This window comes from Anabrus simplex, chromosome 5, assembly GCF_040414725.1.
Source record: "Anabrus simplex isolate iqAnaSimp1 chromosome 5, ASM4041472v1, whole genome shotgun sequence".
NCBI classification, from domain to species: Eukaryota; Metazoa; Arthropoda; class Insecta; order Orthoptera; family Tettigoniidae; genus Anabrus; species Anabrus simplex.
The window spans coordinates 299,673,423-299,692,178 of record NC_090269.1 but is presented as its reverse complement, the minus strand read 5'-3'; the positions used below and the strand labels follow the sequence as shown (position 1 = coordinate 299,692,178).

The 18,756-nt window shown below is 39.0% G+C and overlaps 1 protein-coding gene across 1 annotated transcript in view; it reads left to right on the top strand.

The window, feature by feature from the left end:
* Nucleotides 1-18,756, top strand: part of mRpL45 (mitochondrial ribosomal protein L45) — a 143,514-nt gene that overhangs the window by 110,400 nt on the left and 14,358 nt on the right. The window lies entirely within an intron of this gene.

Below are 18,756 nucleotides of genomic sequence, written 5' to 3'. Positions count from 1 at the left end.
TAAGAACTGTGGGTGTGGCCAGGCGTTAAGGAGTATGAGGGAGGAGTTGGGGAGTTTGAGGGAGATAATTAGGATTCTCTCAGAGGACAGGAAAGAAAGTAGGCCTCCCTCAAACAATGTACAGGATACAGTAGGTATAAAAGTGGGATGGAAAGGAAAGGGGGGAATTGTAGAAGACAGGTGGTCTATTGTCTTAAGGGGAAGGAGATTGCAGGCTAAGGGCTCTATTCAGGATCAGAATTCAGGATAAGTGTCTGTAAGAAATCAGTACAAGTCACCGCAGGTAAAACAACAGAGGGAAAATGAAGAACAGGGAACTGTTGCTGAGAAGTGTGGAAGTAGGAGGAAAGGGAAATGTAGAGTAGAGGATAGAAAAAGGCAGGTGGAACAGGGAGGGAGAAAAGGGAGGAGGAAGTAGCTTCTGTGGCAGTGAGGAAAGATAGGGCTCACCAGGAGGGGAAGGGATCAAATGAGGTTGGTGGGTTGAGTCTCTAGTCATGGGAGATTCCATTGTTAGACATGTGGGGAAAGTGTGTGTGGAGGAAAGGGAACCAGGGTACAGTATTAACCAGGAATTTAGTTAACCTTTCAAGTGGTAAATTTCTTTTGAGTAGCTACTAACACAGTGGCACTTTTTCCATAAGGTACTGGGAAGTAATATATAGTGAGATACTCTTGTGTAGTATAGTATTTTTATCAGGTTCAAAAAGTACAGAATATGTATCAAGCTGTCAAAAATGATTATAGTACGAAAGGCAAAGCATCTGGCTCGCTGAGGAAAGTAACAGGAACTTATTTTGAGATACTTTTAATTGGTCGGGTATTTTCATCAAGTTTAAAAAAATAAAGTCTCACTTTGAAGCTATTAAAATTATTACAGTGCCTAGGGAAAGAGAATCTGGCTCAGTGAGGAAAGCAACAGGAAACCTATAATAACATAAGAGACTCATCTACAGACATATCATTTTCGGGTACGTACACACTTCGGAATCTACTGTTCAAGTGGTCTAGAATAGGTTTCTCTTTGTAGAGTTTCTTCGGGCCACATGTGGCTTCATCGTATGCTTCGTTATCGACAAAGTGTAAGAATTTGAGAAGGAGATGAATTCTTTCAGAGAATTGCTCCAAAAATATTGGGGTCTCTAATAGCAGTCTACAAGAAACGTAGCTCTTGATTTCAGGTAGCTGATGAATGCCTTGCAAGAAAAAGAATACAAGTAAAGTCATAATTTCATCTTTATTCGTGTCAGTCCACTGATGCACTCTCGAATATAGTTTCAAGGTTGGTGTGCTTTCTAAAAACTGTTGTGCGTACTGGTTGCTTTCCCTGCTTATTAGTTCCACTAATTCAGGTGTAATAAACAATTGAAAATATTCTAGCGGATTATTTATGTCTTCAATTTGTACATTTAGTCCAGGTTGCGCTATAAATGTAAATCTCGGCCGTTCAGATCCTACCTTTGTCCATACACCGAGCTGAATATCACTGCTAGTGCTACCGTCACGTTCACTTGAGTCGCTTTCACCATTGCACTCGCTGTCTCCTGACATTTCAACATTAGTCTCACTATCAGATACCACATCACTCTCTGAATTGTCACAGTGTATTAAATCAAACAGTTCTTCTTCTCGCAGACGTTTCCGAGCTTCGCTTGCACCTGCCATAATGCACTATCTACCACTCTCAGCAGCCTGGCGGCCGATACTAGCTGGCTGCCAGGTGGGCGTGGAATGAAAGCATTTCACCTGATCACATGGTTTTAGGAGAGTGCTGCTGTAGGCAAAGCTCGAAACTAACATACACGCACAAAGGAATGCGATTTCGATCCTACAATGGAATAAGTCGTCGTACCCATCTCCGAAAGACATTTACAATGTGATGCTGGAATATTCCGTCATGGCCACTTAGGAAGCCATGCGGCTATGACGATTTATTCCGTCATTACCGCTTGAAAGGTTAAGGCAGATGTTAAGGAAAGTAGAAGAGAAGGAGGAGGGAAAGGAGAAGGTAGTAGTATTTCACATTGGTACCAACAAGGTAAGGCAAGCAGGTATAAATACCAACATAGTTGGGGATGTGTGGGATCTGGTAAATGCAGCACGGGTGAGGTTTAAGGAAACGAAGATTGTTATCAGTGAAATACTGTGTAGGAGGGATACTGACTGGATGGTGACTGGGGATTTGAATGAGACAATGGAGTGGGTATGTACTGTATATTGTATGATGTATATTTTGCCCTATTATGTCATCGCACTTGAGTGGCACTCCCTAATGCACTACATGAAAATCGGCATTTGATTTTCCTATTGGAAGTCTTATCGTGCCCTTGGTTCGGATTTTCTCAGCACTTATGTATCTTAACTCTGAGGCGGATTTTCGCATAATCATAGAATAATCATAGCATAATCATACTGACAGTTCCTTCAAAAGAGACTCTTCACTTCTTGTCTCTAGCAGGAGTTTGAGTAGGTTCTCTGAGCCTCTCACTCCAATTTCTACAGTGCCTTCTACTTCACTTGCCTTCCGCTGTTTAACACACGAATTTGACAGATTTCCTGTATACTTAGGCCCACGGGGAAGCTCTGCTCAAATATTGTACGTACCCTTCCTTGAAATTGATTATACTATCCTGTAATAGGTCTATTCCTATTAAACCATCAACGGATAGTCTGAAATCGTCCCCACTACGTGAAATTCTAGGTAATAATCACCTATCTGTTGAATGGCACACCCCTTAATGCGGGTAGTATGCCCTTTAACTCCCGCGAGGTTTATTACTTGCTTCCTGTAATAAATTTCCTTTTTGGGTACACTTCGTTCTCTTAGGAGGCTCACATTCTCTCCCGTATCAACAAAAAACTTGAACGGCCTGTTCCTCTCTTTCGCGTGAACCGGAATTGAACCTAAAAGATCATGTTCGACGCGATCTTGTTTCTTGCATCGCAACGCACAGTTTTTTATATAACCATGGCTATGGTTTTCCCTTTCATTTACTCTATGCTCTGTGGGCTAGTTACTTGATGGGACTGGTATGGCTGCTCAGGTGTACGGTCCCTAGCTCGTTTAAAGTTCTGGGTGACGAGCTCTTTCTCCTCTGCTGAGGGGCCTATGCCGCTCATGCTGGCAGACTCTTTCTCTTCTGCTCAGAAGCACTAAACGATCTGTTCTTTCTAACCTTCAGGTCGTCCGGCCGAGCAGTGTAGGGGCCAACGCATCCACCTGTCACCCGGCGACCCCGGGTTCGATTCCCGGCTGGGTCAGGGGTTTTAAATTGTAAATGATTAATATCCCTGGCCTGGAGACTAGGTGTTTGTGTCGTCGTTAACGTTCCTGTCCTCACATTCAACAATCTACACTTCCGCAATTCCATTTACATGCAGGATCATATCATATGCTGCAAGTAGGGGCAAAATATCTCTAAGGTCGATGCCCCGAACAAATAGCATTTTTTTTAACCTTCGAGTCAACCTTTAAGTGTTGGTTCTCAACAGGTATGCCTTGCTTACCTCGAAACCAGCAGGTTTGCTGCCGGTGTCCCTTATGACCAAATATGAAACACATTCGTTCCTCAAGCTGGTGGAGCACTTTCCGGCATTCGGATTGTTTATGTCCCGTCTTGTTACAGTTGTAACACCTGATCACTGCACATACTTTTATCTCATACGGTTTACTCGGGCTTTCCGTTGCTCTTCTAGCATTGCACTTTTCAGCTGTGTTACCGGTTTTTCTACAATATTTACACACTGGAGGGTAATTTTCCTTCGCCATTGTAGTCCTACATTCAAGAACTATGTGCCCTTCGTGTTTGCAATTATAACATACCACTCTCACACCAGCCTTCTTATAAGGCTTGCGCATTGGTGGTTTGGCCAGCTGCTGCGGATTCCTATTTCCCTGGATTGATCTATATTCACTTGCTGGCCTGCTAGAACCGCGCAAACCCTGTATGAAACTGGCCTTGATTAGCCTCCGAATAAATCGCGTTCATGCCTTGGATTGCGGTATCGTGCAAGTAGGTCCCAATTCGATCAATTTTGTGTGCCCATTGGGACACAGTTTCCCCTGCGTATTGGCTAGCTGCGAATAACTGACAAGCATAGAAATCCACTGTTTTCTTTTCACTATAATACTCTTGTAGCGCGGCCTTGATTTCATCCCACATTCATACTATCGCGTACTTTCAAGGAGGTATAGCACGATAGTATTTGCACGACCCAGGGCAGTGAGAACAGGGAAGTACCCAATAGAGGGTCGTAGCAACACGTGGAAGATTACTAGGGCCCACCGAGGTCAGGTGGATTAAGAACAAACAAATTACAACAAGTAAAATAAGTTACTACTGACTCAAATAAAACAACGATTTGAAGGAAATACTGAATTTAATTGGAAAAGAAATGTTTAAGTCTTTCATTAAAATAATACTTTAAAAAAAATTAAGGATAAAATGCGGCGAGATCTCGTTTTTTAAAAAAGATAAAAGGTAAAGAAAAACCCTTAAACAGACCTTGGGATCCCAGAACTACAGCTAGTAAATTACAGTAAATTAATGCAGAAAAGGGTAAAACTTGACTGCAGCACGAGAGGAGAAAACGGTTCCTTATGAAACAATTACTGGTTATAGAAGAGTAAACTCCAAGCAAAATCTCCTCTGAATAAGTTCCATCAAGGCCAAACAGAGAAATTGAATTAATTCAATACATTAAGAATTAGCAAGAATGAAACGAGAAAGGAAATAAACATTAAACTCTTAACACGGATCCCGCGGTAGACTCAGCAGTCTTCACGATCCTCCAAATCAATCAACATCATATCCTTGACAACACCAAATAATACTCACGACATACAACGAGAGTCAGCTGTTAGCTCGTAACAGAGAGCTCCCATCACAGTAATGTTTACAAGTGTCGTCATAGGAACGGGGTCACATGACCCAAGCAAATGGCTGCCCAATAACAACCGAGGAAGTCAAATGAACCGTTTTCTTCTCACTAACTAACCTTTTTCCAGTATGAACTGATAACTTACACCAAAATCGAAAACAATAAGAATTAACCCACCCATAATATAATGCTTGATAAATACTATTAGATGCCACAGTCAATGAGTAACATCAGATTCTAGCAGTTACATTTCATTTGAATTTTAAGATGAAAAGTACAACATAACTCGTTTTGAATTGATTAATAGGCGTAAACATAGCCAACATTTTACATTAAAGAAAACCCCAAATAACTTAAGTCATATCGTTAATATGAAGTGATGATTAGTATTATAGCATCATGTCGAAACATACTCAAATGTAAATGCATTGATTATAGAAGGACCATGCACCAAATAATTTTGAAGGTTTCCGTATCGAAAGTCCAATACAGTTCCACTTTCAGTTAACAAACATTTCTTCGGTCTAATCCAGACCCCAGATCAAAATTTAGGGTTATCAGCAATACTTACAGACTCGCCGAACATATAAAAAGAAAATAAGGTAAACCCAGACATTTTGGCTCTCGCCGGTTGACGAGGGATTTATCCAGTATCGAACACCATGACTCCTGCTTCTTCTTTCCTAGATTTCAGTATATTTTTCACCAGCAGCGATGAGATCAAATCCTTTTTACGTCAACAAGCTTCAACAACGACTACAATAGTCAAAACAAAAACCGCTCGGCATCATAGATATCCACGGAGGTCGTAGATCACGAGAACAAGTTGAATACGGAGAATGCCGCTAGATGGCAGACTGATGCAGATAGCGGGTCTCACTCCAGGATACGGCTCCCGTGAATCACGCAGTTCCCAAGAGATAGCAGGCACATGCAAAATCTAAGGTGATGTTCCATTACAATCAACGGGCATGACGTTGGGAAGTTGATTTTGATAAATGAGTCAATTCCCAGGTACTCAGATACCTTTAAACTCTTCAAATACCGTCAGAATACATCAAGTCGTACTAAAAGTTTGCTACGTGCTTCTTTATTGATTTTTGTCAGAATTAATTTATAAAATAGGTCACGTTTATCTGGCCTTACTACCTCTAATGCAGTTTCCACATTTTCACAAAATTCTTTTAATCTGGCTGGCTGTGAGCTGTCAAACTCTGTACATAATATTCGCAGAGCCACAGTCACTGACATATGCTGCTCAGCATGCACTAACACATTCTCATGCTCATCAGCTATGTTACTAGGGACGGACTGACTGAATGAGAAGACCCTTCCATTTTAAAATGGATTCAATTCACCCTACTGATGATGGCGAGACTCTGGAACTGGGCTCGAACTCCGCTTACTGTACTGGCTGCTTTTCAGTGCGACTGGAATATATTCTTCCTCTCCTTGTTTGGTGCTGTTATCTTCAACAACAGTGTGTAAGACCTCTGAAACAGCAAATTACAGAATCAATTTTCAGCCTAACACCACTGAATACCCCTGAACAATCACAGTTATACACCAGAAATTTTAGTTATTTATCCTGAATTAAATATTTTTCACCTCACATCTGACACCAGAATTTTTAAGTCCACCTGTCGTATCCTAAAGATGATTTGTTAAAAATGAAGCCATGTTTTCCAGTGTTGACTTAGTTAAATGTAGCAAAGGCTTTTCAGTCTGTCAAACACATAGCAAATACAATGTAAATTAAAACACTAAAAGCATATCTGTAAAACACACACTAACATACAAAGAATGACATGTTTCGTTCTACAAGAACATCCTCAGATTCTATCAAATCACTTAAAATAAGCTTATATATGTACAGTATTGTTTACGTAGCGTAAACTTGTCAAAGATAGAGAGATGAGTGATAACATGAAACAGTAATGACAAAAAATAAATTATATACAATTATAATATAGTGAAAAACTTACGTATTTATCTAGACTGCCGATGTTAAGTCTGTTGTCACCAAACACTATTTCAGGACTGTGGTCATGGAAAGTTTTGGTGAGCCACGCTGTGTGTGGAGAGGGGAGGGCAGGACAGGGAGGGGCCTAGTAGAACGATGTGGATCTCTCCTATTGGATGATAAAATCGGGTAGACTATAGAGTGGAGAGGGGGGGAGAGATGTAGGGCGGAGCGGCTGGAGCGCTGCGGAACTTTCCATCAACATTGGAGGGGGGAGAGATGTTATTGACCTATTTCATGTTAATTGTACTTGTATGTAATATGTATGAATGTAAATATTATAATTTTTTTACTATTATTATTATGAAAAAAGCAATTCACCTTCCGTCAACATTGGAGAGGGGAGAGAAGTTATTGACCTTTTCCATGTGAATGTACCTTTATGTAATATGGATGAATGCAAATTAATAATTTTTTTTTTTTTTTGAATAAAGTAAGGGACATTATAATAATTATTATTATTATTATTATTTACGATAGAAGCAATTTAAGGAGTAGGTGTTGTCAGATATTATGCGAGTAGAGCAAATAGGGGGAATTATTTAAATGTGTATTATTATTATTACTATTATTATTATTATTATTATTATTATTATTATTATTATTATTATTATTATTATTATTATTATTATTATTTACGATAGTAGCAATTTAAGGAGTAGGTGTTGTTAGATATTATGTGAGTAGAGCGAATAGGGGGGAATTATTAAAATGTGTATGCTCATTCAGGTTATTGGCATTAGTAGTTTTTGCGACGTAAATTTCTATTGCTTCTTTTATATTCAAAGATTTACTTTTATTTTCGAAGTGTAAAATTTTTAGATCAGTGTTGATATCTGTGAAATGGTGTGAACAGTCGTAGATGTGCTCCCCGAAGGCTGAATGCCGATTATATCTGATCGCGTTTTTGTGTTCTTTGTATCTTGTATGGAAATTACGTTTTGTTTGACCTATGTATGTGGCGTTGCAGTTAGGTTCTTGGCACTTGAGTTCATACACTCCTGACTTTGAGAAAGGGTCCTTTTTGTTTAAGTTGCACCTGCTGAAGTGTCTCTGTAGTGTGTTATTCGTTCGAAAAGCTACTTTTAAACCTTGATTCTTGAAAATGTTAGCTACTTTGTATGTGTTATTGTTAACATAGTTGAGAACCACGTAGTTTTCTTTGTCGTGTGTGGTGCTTTCCCGGCGACTTTTCTTATGTTTATTTAAAAGTTTATCCACTGTGCCTGGAGGATGGTTGTTTTCTTTCGCGATTTGTTTAATTATTTGCATTTCTTCATTGAAATCTGTTGTGCTCATTGGTATGGAAATAGCTCTATGTATCATTGTATTCAGTCCTGCTATTTTGTGTGTGTATGGGTGGTTCGAGTTGTTGTCAATTGTGTGTGACGTCTGAGTGGGCTTTCTGTATACCTTGTAAGATAGGTTGTCATTATTCCTGTTGATTGTGATGTCTAAATAGTTTATTTTCTTGTTATTTTCTGGTTCCATTGTGAAGCTGATGGATTTGTGTAAAGAATTTAGAGTGTTTAATAACTGGTCTGCATTAGTGACGTCATTATCATATATGCATATGACGTCATCCACAAATCTGCTCCAATGTAAGATTCCTTTTGAAAGCTGGCCCATTAAGAACATGTTTTCGAAGTTATTGAGAAAAATGTTTGCTATTATACCTGATAACGGTGAGCCCATGGCTAGCCCTTCTGTTTGGCAATAGATTTTGTCGTTAAATGCAAAGCAATTTTGGTGTAGTGTTGTTCTAAGAAGGTTAATAATTTCTTTGGTTTCTTGTAGAGAGGTGTTTTCCTTAAGAAGGTTTTCGATAATTTTAATGGATTCATCTATTGGTATGTTGGTGTACATGTTAGTGATGTCAAAGGATATCATACGTGTGCTCTCTGTTATTTTAAGTTTATTTAATTCTTTAATTAGTTCTAGGCTGTTTTTAATTGATCTGTCTCCTTTAAGTGAAATTTTCTCTTTTAGAATGATGTTCAGTTGTTTGCTTACATTGTAACTTGGCGCATCTTTAAAATTTACTATTGGTCTAATGGGACAAAGCTCTTTGTGTATTTTGGGCAGGGCTCTTAGTGTGGGGAGTTTAGGATTTTTGATTATGAGGCTTTCTTTTTCTTGTTTTGTGAAAATTAAGTCTGTTTCCTTGATAGCTTGCTTTATTTGGTTTTGAAATTTATTTGTAGGGTCGCGTTGCAATTCTTGAATACCGTTGTTGTTGACGAATTCTATTGTTTTTTCTATGTATTCGTCTTTCTTCATTATGACTGTTGTGTTACCTTTATCCGCTTTCGTGATGATAAGGTTGTCGTTTTTAATTTTGTTCTTAACTGTTTTCATTGCCGAGTATTGAGTGGCGTAATTCGGTTGCTTAGTGGAATTTTCATGTGCGATTATTTTTAGGGCTTCGTTGGTGGCTACGTTTTTTATTATTTCTCTTTGTGGAGAGGGTATTTTGTCGCAGGCAATTTCTACGTCAGTGATGAGCTGTTTTATGTTGTTTTCGTTATGACGTTCCTGGCAGTTGAATTTGAGACCTTTCTCTAGCAGATCTATTTCATTCTTTGAAAAGGTAGTGTCTGATCTGTTAATTAATCTAGGGTGAAAATTCGCGAGTTTGTTGTGCTTAGCGTTTTCTGGACTTTTCTGTTTAATCATTAGGTTACGTATTTTATTGTCAATAACCTTCTGTTTCCGGATTGCTTCCTTTTTAATGTAATCGTGTAAAAAGTTGGAATAGGATGTCCATTGTGTGCGGTGCCAGAAGTTGCTTAGGTTTAAGTGGATGCGTAGAATTTGTTTATTGATTTGCTGTTTCTTTATGTACGCGAATTTGATTTCGTTTCTGATCCATAGTAACTGTGATTGAGATGTTGATATTTTAGCCGAAGTTGTTGTGGGTTTAGCTTTTATGGGTATGTACTTAGGAACGAGCTCTAATTCTAGACATTTCTTATTAAATGTGATTGACTTGTCAATGTTCATGATTTTAATTTTAAGTGATTTGAGCTTTTTGGCTTCGTAATTTGCCTGACTGGCCGAATAATTTGTTAATTTGTTAATTTGTTAATGACCACAGTCCTGAAATAGTGTTTGGTGACAACAGACTTAACATCGGCAGTCTAGATAAATACGTAAGTTTTTCACTATATTATAATTGTATATAATTTATTTTTTGTCATTACTGTTTCATGTTATCACTCATCTCTCTATCTTTGACAAGTTTACGCTACGTAAACAATACTGTACATATATAAGCTTATTTTAAGTGATTTGATAGAATCTGAGGATGTTCTTGTAGAACGAAACATGTCATTCTTTGTATGTTAGTGTGTGTTTTACAGATATGCTTTTAGTGTTTTAATTTACATTGTATTTGCTATGTGTTTGACAGACTGAAAAGCCTTTGCTACATTTTCCTAAGGATGAGACAAGCTGGGGACTGGAAGGGGTTTGGAACACAACTATATGATACAATAATCACACCAGTCAGATTGCCTTCTGCCGAGCTAAGTTATATTAAATTTCCCAAGAAGATTTACATAATATATTTACAGCAAATATGTACAGTTATATTCAAATGGACTCTCTTCTCAGTAAGGGAACTTCCTAATCATACAACACTTCAAAACTATATAGGAAGTTTTTGGTTCCCTTTGTTGACTTATCTTCCGAGAGGGATGTTCTAATTGCAGTGTCTTCTTTCTTCTCTTTCGTCGTTCATCTTGATCGCACTGGCACTCGAGCATTTCAGCACTTCATACCTCACTAACCGTCAAGGGAATGCAGTTCCTTTAAACTCTAAGTCTGTCTTTCGGATCACCTTCCCGTACTACGTTACTCTTCCCTGTAGTAGACTGCCTTCACCTGCTTATATGAAACTCTAGGGTTACTGTCAGACCAATCTCATGGTTACCAAGATTTAGTAGTCCTCTGTAGTTCTTCCCTATGAGCAACTGCGATAACTTCCTTCAAGAGGCTCTGAAAGATACTTTACTAGAGCTACAATTCACTTGTCTTGTGAATAGTCCGAATTCCCAATAAACCTGGACTCTTACTTTTCTACTTCTTAAATACTTGAATTGTTCATCTCTATCTGCTGTTTCCCATAAACAACTTCCCGTGCTATGTCTGACAAGTCTATTCTTCTCTCAGCCTATTCCCGTAAAGTTCTGAGATTGACCTCTCTTGGTCCTCCCTCGAACTGTCTCCCGTAAATTCTCTAGACCAACCTCTCGGCTTCCTCCATGGACCGTCACTCAAGAATTCTGTCAACAAACCTTTCCGACTGACCGACCGACCGACTCGATTGTGCCCTCTGCACCTCCTTAAATAACCTCTTATTTTCCGGAACCCACTATTTGGTGATCGACTTTGCCCTGCTCGTGTTTCTGAGTTAGCCCTTCCTCATTGGCTGGCGTTTCCCTCACCAAGGAAGGATGTTACCATGGGCATTTTCTAGAAACATAGAGAACATGGATATTTCCATTGCCTATGTGCGTCTTTGAAGTTCCCAGCTACTGATCTTAGAATATTTACATACCAGTGATAAGGCTGGCACAAACATCCTATGATGTGTCCTAATATTTCACCATGCTCTGCTTCTTCCAAGCCTTCATGAACTGCATTGCCTTTAAGGTTTTTCATATATGTATTAAATTATTCTCGCATACTTTTCTTCATCGCACAGAACACTAGATACTTTCACTTTACTTATCACGCGTCTCATTATGACACTGTTGTACGTCTTGTGATTGAGTTTCCTTTTCTTAAATCTATTACCCTTTTTCTTATATCTCTCTCGTACTGAGAGGTCATGGTTCGACCCTCATTCAAACAGTTTGCCCTTCTGTATATGGATGGTGAAACGCATCATATCGGAGACATGACATAGATTTGTTGCTGCTGTTATGAAACTAAAAAGTCATTTCTGAAATATATACTTACTGGTGTCCTGAATTTTATTGTAGTTTCTTGGAAAATATGAAATTTATGATGCTGTGAAGGATTAGTGATAGTTGCTATGGTTATTATAAACAAGTCATTCATATTCTTTGAAGATTATTCCTTATAAAGTGAATATTTAAAAATTATGAAATTCTATACATTTTATATTTTATATATAGCATGAAGAACTTGATATTAACCTTTTAGCTGAGAGGTGGCAGCCCCACTAATGGTCTTACTTCCATCAGGCTAGCAACGCATTGGAAGGACATTTGGTTGCTTTCAAGTCTTGCAAAAGGAAAAGAAACCGGACGGATATTGAAGATGACGAACATGGCAAAAAAGAGGTTAATGATAAAGATAATAAGTGCAAGAAAAAGACTATATTTAAGTGTGCTACATGGAATGTACAGGGAATAGCACACAAAGACGGTCAACTAGATGACATTCTCAAAAAAGGATATCTTGATTGCTTCAATCTCTGAAACCAAATGCAAACTACAAGGCTCAAAAAACTGTAAATTACGTACAATTCTATACTGGGGTCAAACAAAAGGATGGAGGCCAAGCAGGAGTCATGATCATGATACATAAAAGACTAAGATCGAGAATAGATAACTATACTTTATGGAATGAAAGAATTATTTCGATAAGGCTAAATCTATCCAGAGACTGTCTGACGGTCATAGATGTTTATGCTCCAGTAGAGGGTCGATGAGAAGATAATGATAGTTTCTATAACAATTTACAGAAAGTAATTAACAAAATTAATAAGCAAGATATGATACTTTTACTGGGGGATTTTAACGCCAGAGTAGGGAATCACAAAATTCAGAACAATATTTGAACAAATGGAGGAGAAAACTTGCAATAGTAATGGAAGAAAACTTACTTTGTTCTCTTCAATCAGTTAAAAATAATAAACACCTTGTTTCCAGATATAGGCAGTCATAAGTTCACATAGTCAGCTTCAGCAATCTATCATTGATTATGTCACAACCAAAAACTAACAGAATTAATTTTAGATGCTAGGGTATATTGAGGTCATGAAATGGAAACAGATCATTTCTTAATAGTTCACCACCGAGCGAATTGGCTGTGTGGTTAGAGGCGCGCTGCTGTGAGCTTGCATCCGGAAGATAGTGGGTTTGAATCCCACTGTTGGCAGCCCTGGAGATGGTTTTCCATGGTTTCCCATTTTCACACCAGGTAAATGCTGGGGCTGTACCTTAATTAAGGTCACGGAAGCTTCCAACTCCTACGCCTTTCCTATCCCATCATCGCCATAAGACCTGTCTGTGTCGGTGCGACGACTTGCAAAAAAAATAATAATAATAATAATGTAGTTTCAGCTGTCTGCTTAAAGCCAAAATGGATGAAGAAAAATACACCCTGCATGGAACAAAAAGAAACAAGTCATAAATTGGTCTTTTAAGAGATTCAAGCATAAAATGTCTACCAAAGTAGACTTAATAGTCTAATTCAAGCAAAACCAGTGAGTACCAACGTGGAGGAAGAATGGTCAAATATTAGCTTAGCTTTGAAACAGGCAGCTTTTGAAAGTTTAGGAATAAAAAGAAAATGGAAGAGAAAAATGGCCTGAGAATCTTTGATGAAGGGATAAAAATGATCATATCAGAAAATAGAGATGCTTACAAGAAATTTCTATCAACTGGTAAAATAGATGATAAACTTAAGTACAATTATAAGAGAGCAGTAGCTAAATGAGAAGTTAGACGAAAACATAGAGAAAGTTGGGAAAATTTTGTATCTACATTGGAAACAGACTTAACAAGACCACAACCACAAACTTATAAAATTCTGAAGAAATTAAATAGGGAAGTTAAGGAGGCGGTAAAACTTGACACAGTACCACCATATGACTGGCTTAATTATTTTCAAACACTCTGGACATGTTCAAAAAATGAAGTTAACTTTGCCAATATCTAACAACAGTACATGGGAATCTATAACATTAGAAGAGCTAGACCAAACTTTGAAGAAACTAAGGAATGGTAAAGCACCTGGAGAGGATGCAATGCATGTTAAAGTGTTCAAATATTCAAGTAAAACTTTCAAACAAAGATTCCTCAGCATTTCAAATCAAATTTGGAATGGAGACAGTCCACCACAAAGTTGACAGAAAGCAATAGATATCCTTCTGCATTAAATAGGTGACAGTAAAAAAAAAAAAAAAAAAACGCGCACTGATGCGTATTTCACTATGAAGATATTAATAGAAAAACATAGAGAATTCAATACGGAAACACGCATTGCATTTGTGGACTTTAAAAGCCTTTGACCGAGTAAACAGAAACAAATTGCTTGAAATTCTAAAACAAGACAAGAACCAGACCGAGAGGAAATCAGTAAATGGTGGTGTAAGACAAGGCTGCAGACTCTCCCCTCTACTTTTTATAATATACAGGGTGAACTTTAATAAAAGCGGCAAACTGCAGTGACTGATTCCTGACTGGAAATGGATGAAAAAATGTCCTACGAACATGTGTCCGAAAATGGACGGTGTGCGTGCAACGACAACAAATAGTCCCGGAACACGTTACATAGCCATATAGTGTCACAGGTGTCGTGAATTTGCTGTTGAAGGGTCTGCACATCAGGAACTGGTTCAGCATACACAATGCTTTTCAGATGTCCCCAGAGGTAAAAATCCAGGGGGTTTAAGTCCAGTGATCTAGGAGGCCATGCAACTGGGCCTCTGCATCCTATGCAGTGCCTGGGGAAGATGGTTGTTGAGGTGTTGGCGAACTGTAATGCGGAAGTGGGGTGGTGCTCCATCATGCAGAAACCACATAATCTGTCTTATTGACAAAGGCACATTCTCAAGCAATCCAGGCAGAGTATTCTGCAGGAAGTCCAGGTACGTTCCTCCATTGAGGCGTTGTGGAATAATAACTGGTCCAAGTATGTGATCACCAAGAATCCCTGCCCCAACATTGATGCTGAACCAATGCTGGTGAAACGCTTCAACCATTCGCCGGGGATTTTCTATAGCCCATAGATGAAGATTAGGCAGATTGACGATGCCATTTCTGGTAAAGGTTGCTTCATCGGTAAAGAGGATTGGCGACAGAAATCCCATAACTGTGATGGCCTGGTGCAAAAACCATCGACAAAATCCTTCCCGTAGAGGGAAATCCGCTGCTGATAATCCTTGCACTTATTGCAGGGATAATAGCGGTTGTCATGCAGGATACACATAATCGTAGTCTGGCTTACACCATGTTGGTGGGCCACTTGCCTGGAGCTTGTACTAGGGTTCGTCTCAATGTCCTGTAGAACCTGTTCCTCCAGATCTGGTTTACGCACAGTCCACCGCCTCCCTGCACGTTCGTGTGTGAAAGGACCCGTGATCACACAAACGCCCAAAATGGGCTTGAAACGTTGTGTGATGTGGTTGGTGTCTGTGAGGGTACTTGTTTTGGTATAGCCGTGCTGCCTCTCGACTGTTTTCATTGGCGCCCAAACACCATCTCGGCTTGTTCCTGACATGAATACCGGACCATTCTGCTTCCGACAGTACGCTGCTTCAATCACACTATCTGCAACAGAAGAAACACATTGCAAGTAGTCAGAGAAAATTTCATTCGTCAGTGCCATCTACCACCGCAACAATGCATTTCTGGACACATGTTCATAGGACATTTCTTCCTCCATTTCCAATCAGGAATAAGTCCCTGCAGTTTATCGGTTTTATTAAAGTTCACCCTGTATATGAATCTAATAATGGAAACTTGGAAAAAAGGACGCCATGGATCAATATCAATAAATAGATGCCTCAAACAACTAGACGCCATATTATATGCTGATGATGTTGCATTGCTGGCTACAACGGAAGATGACCTACAAGGATCAGTTTTCAATCAAAAAAATGTTTCCTCAGATTTTAATATGATTATTTCAACAGAAAAGACAAAAATAATGGCCTTCAAGGGAAGAGAACCGATTCCTAGTAAAGTATGTTTAGATAATACAACATTGAAAACATGTGTTCAGTTATCTTGGGTACAACTTATCATACCAATCAGAATTAGATATACCAGCAAAAATTAATAAATTCACAAAAACTACAGGAATAATAAACAACATCATGAAACCATCACTTTTTCAGAAACATACTCTATTGTGCATTTATAATACCCTAGCTAAACCAACACTTTGCTATGGATATGAGGCATGGACGTTAAGATCTCAAGACTTGCCTCAAATTGCAGCATGAGAAATTACATTCATGCGTCATACAGCAGGGTATAGAAAATGGGATCATAAAACGAATGAAGAGGTGCTAAAAGGAACTGAAAGTACAACCGGTAACTGACTACATCTACAGTTATCAGGAAAGCTGGAAACGTCATATACAAAGGATGGAACCTGGTAATTGCCAAAAGAGAGTCTTCGATACCAACCCAGAGAAAAAAGATCTGTAGGACGTCCGATGAAGAGATGGAGGGAAAATGTAAGACCGTAACGGGACACATGGCCCAATGCTTGGAAGGATGATGATGATGATGATGATGATGATGATGATATCAAAGGATTAACCCCATTTTCAGTTTAAATGAAATTACTGAACAGTCTAACATTCTTTTCAGGACTTTATCTTTAATGTGTTTTTAATCAGAAATATTGTGCTGTAGACTAGTGTTGGCTACTGAATGCATGATTTGAAGCAGTATATCGATACATTCAAGTGTCCGAGTGAATCAATTCACAGGAACGGCGAGCTCACGGCACACAATTCAGCTTACTCTCAGCGGACAGTGCTGAGTGGCGCACTCACTGGACGTTGACAGGGAGCCGAGCTTCCGCTGCAGCGAGACAGTGAATCATGGCACATGGAAAGAATCGTGAACGAGCATGGCTCAGTGAGACACGAGATACACACGGCTCCTTATTGGCACACTGGACACTGGCGGAGAGCCGAGCTTCTGCTGCAGCGAGACATACAGTGAGCCATGGCACACCGGAAGAATCTTGAAAGAGCACGGCTCAGTGAGACACAAGATACACACGGCTCCTTATCGGCACACTGGACACTGGTGGAGAGCTGAGCTTCCGCTGCAGCGAGACATATAGTGAGCCATGGCACACCGAGTTCAATCATATGAGGACAGTAAGTGAGCCGACTGACGCAATAACTTAACCAACAGTACATCTCAGGTAGCCTATACAAAATATGACGGTTTTAAAAAATCCTCATCTGATAGAAAAATACATATTTTCAAAAATGACTGAGCGAGTTGGACGTGCAGCTAGTATCTTGTAGCTATGAGCTTGCATTCGGGGGATGGTAGGTTCGAATCCCACCGTTGGCAGCCGTTAAGGTGGTTTTCTGTAGTTTTCCCATTTTCACAGCAGGAAATGCTGGGACTGTACCATAATTAAGGCCATGGCTGCTACCTTCCTAATCCTAGGCCTTTCCCATCCTGCATCGCCAGAAACCTTCGATGTATTAGAGTGACTAGCATTTTTTTCTAAGAAAGGAGTTCATAGTATGAAGACCAGATGGCAGCAACGAGCACTGAATGCTGTTGCTGCTGTCTTACCAGTACATACTACACAGATGCAGTAGGAGCGGTGACTGATGTGCCGTGAATCGGATCACTGTATTGATTCAGTAACGTGAACGGAATCAAGTGAATCGATTCAGTAAAATGAATCGAATGTCCCATCACTACTGTAGACAAGATAGGAAATTGACAATTAGAATTAGAAAAAATGAAATGAAATATGTTGTCTATAAAAAAACAAAAGAAACATAGTCGACAAAGATGGGTGTCTAGCAAGTGTAAAACTAGGAAAACACCAGCTAGAGTGTGTGGATAGTTTTCCTTACCTTGGAAGTGTAATCTCCAGTGATAATTTGGTCAGAAAGGAAATTACAAACAGAGTGCAAAAGGGATCATAATTTTACCAACAAGTAAGAACACTCTTTATAGGATGACATGATTCCAAAACCAGCCAAACTGATGATGTTCAACAGCTATTTCATACCAATATTGACCTATGTTTTTGAAGTGTGCACCCTCACAAAAATAGATTCATCAAGACTGCAATCATCAGAGATGAAATTTCTTAGATCCACCATCCAGAAGACCAAGATGGACAAGTTATGAAATGAGGAGGTGAGGAAAGAAGCCAGAATAAAGACATCCCTATTAGACCAAATCGGCACATCCGGACTACAGTGGTATGGGCATGTGATGATGATGGAGCCTACAAGAACAGCCAGAATAAATTTGGAAAGACAGGTGGATGGGAAAAGACCTACAGGAAGACCTAAAACCTGATGGATGAACATGATCAAGGTTGGTCTAGTTACCAGAGGATGGACAGTGGATGATGTTCTCCATGACGAGTTGTATATGGACAGGAAGAAGTGGAAGAGGCTCATTAACAGTACCCGGGAAAGTGGAACTCTACAATTATAATGATGATGAATACTCCTTCTTGATAAAACATAGTCACAACTCTTCCTGTCATTTCATAAAAGTTCTCCTTCCCATGATTTCCTCTTCCCCCTCCCTTGCTGTGATCAACAGCTGACCTGCTTTGCAGTCTATTAGTTTAATGTTTTTGCTATGTTCCTTTTGTTTTCTTTATAGACAACAATTTCATTCTTTTTTTCTAATTGTCAATTTCCTATCTTGTCTACAGCACAATATTTCTGATGCTGTTCAATTCTTTTCAACAAGACTTCAAGAATAAGTGTTTTTTGTATTGTATATTCTTCTTTATTATTTTTTGTTATGTTTCTATTTTTACATTATGCCTAGTTAAAACCTTTTCAAGATCAATTCTTTCATATGAACTTTTAGTGTGGTCTTTTTCTGGAGTATTTCTATGAACTTTATATTCTTTTTCAA